Source organism: Pseudochaenichthys georgianus, chromosome 10, assembly GCF_902827115.2.
Source record: "Pseudochaenichthys georgianus chromosome 10, fPseGeo1.2, whole genome shotgun sequence".
Lineage (NCBI taxonomy): Eukaryota > Metazoa > Chordata > Actinopteri > Perciformes > Channichthyidae > Pseudochaenichthys > Pseudochaenichthys georgianus.
Genome location: NC_047512.1, coordinates 44,629,842 through 44,632,120, shown reverse-complemented (window position 1 = coordinate 44,632,120; position 2,279 = coordinate 44,629,842).

Genomic DNA, 2,279 nt, shown 5'->3' with positions numbered 1-2,279 from the left:
GAGGAGCCTCGGGGCGAGCTGCATGCTGGGGCCCTGCGCCGTCTCCTCTGTCTAATTAATAATGTGTGTAATCAGGGAATGAACAGAGGGAGGCCGGGAGGCAGATAATTAATAGCTTGTGTACCAAGGGATTGACAGAAAAGATAAAAGAAGGATAATACATATTTTATCTTAAATTGGTCGCCATGGTTAAAAGGATATAAAAGTGTTGACATATTTTCCTTTGCACCTGTGTGACGAAGGTAACTGTGTCACTGGACTGACGGGGGCCACTCAGCACTTTAGTGAACAGTATTTATTAACTGATTAAACCGCATTGATTGGAATGTCGTCTGGCAGGTGCCGGTCGGGTCCGCCTGAAAAGAGAGGGGAGTTAGCGAGAGCGCTGAAAGTATTTATGCTGGAGTAAGAATGACTGCGGTTCAGAATAATCAGGGTGCAAATAATATGTGAGGGTGTGAAAATCATGACGTTAAGTTGCATTTAATGTACAAGTCACCACTGTGTAAAGTTGACATATCACTTCCCATGTCTGTTGCTGCTGACTGTGTGCACCTGGTGCCCTGTGTTCCTCCCCCCTCACCTGTGTCTTGTTGGTTGATTAGTCTGTGGGCATTTAGGCTCTGCTTGTAAGGTGGTGTGAGATCCTTGTGGCTGCAGCAGGATTGAGGCTGTGAGCAATGTGCACATGGTTTTAATCGATTGCTTGGTCGGGCCGCTCAACGGTCAGTCTCACAACCTGTTTCTCACATCTCTATGTACATTAGTCTACGGTGGCTGACATGGTCGAATGGGCTACAACGAAACCGAAGCAATTCCAAGGAAATGCAAGACGTCAAAAAATAACGTTTTGCAGAAAGCTGAGACAAATATATTTAAAGTCCACCCGTCACAAATAGTCATAACAGACTTACCCTGGAAACAGAATTACTATGCATTCAACACAAAAAGGTTTAAGCTTGATTTTCTTTCTACTTTTCTTCTTGCTAAAAAAAACACATCAAGGTTCTTTGTTGTCAAACTAACATAGCTACAGAGTAATTGTCGTTGAAAATCTTAGGTCACAGGCTTCTCCAACAACTCTAGCTACAGCTGAACTAGTTCAAGACATGCTGTTGCAATTTTGTAATTGATTCTTGCGTCACTTCACAATAGTCATAGCAAACCTTACTAAATGCCTTAATGAATTATCTCTGTCTGAGGAAGCAATTGGTAATGTTACAAGGTTGTATGTTACAGATACAATGTGCATGGCAACCACACCGTGTTGTCTTTACTTTTTGTTTATTACACATTTCACTCACCATAGGTTGGACTTTCCAACACTCTGCGAAGCACTGCTGCTCCCCTCTACCCTTTGGGTACTTGATGCTAATGGCTTCCCCAGCCTTTGTCACGCCTTGCACCCGGTTGGCATTTTCATTGAAGTGGAGGGCTGCAATCAGTATCCTGCAATAAGAATTGGAGCATAATTATGTCTTAATATTTGTTTATCACTGGGATTCATACAGAGGGGGGGGGTTCCTGCATTTTTTTTTAATACAATTGTAATAAGCATGTGTACTTTTAAACAGAATTTAACATACACTTGCAAAATACTTCGATATTTTATTTCAATGAAGTTTCTCAAGGGCTACTTCATATAAAATATGTATTATTGCTAGACCTCATGGTTATTTTAAAACACTGCAAGCCGGATCAATGGTGATAAACTTACCGACAAAGCATTCCTGTGTAGGAGACTGGATAAGGAGGCGGTGGAATCCCTCCTGCTGATGTTTGGCAGCCCCCAGATAGCTTCAACATGCCGTTACTTGTTGCACACCAGCGTCTCCAATTTGACTGCTGCCTTGGATGCTGAAAAATATTTTAAAAAGTTTACCCTATGGAAACGTGCACATATCATATTTACATACCACTGCAAAAAGATGAGGTTGTATTTAAATACAAGAACCTGTTTTAATACGACTGTTTGCCATTTTGGATACCTTTTGATCCCATATTATATAATTTTAAAAATCCCTCATTTATTCTCTTTGGTCCCTAACATTTGTGTTTTGGGACTGCACAAAGAATTGTTGCTGATTACTGGCAACTGATTACTTTGATCCATTATCAGTAACTTAGTGTAGCCATGGATATTTACAGTTCAGGATTTGTATCTGAAGTTACCTACTGTAACTCCAGCTTCTATGAGTATAGGCTTCGCCCTCTAAGGCTATCGCTATTGGGTTAAGGGCGAAGCAGGATGTAGTCTGCGCCCCACTGGGTCCGCCCGG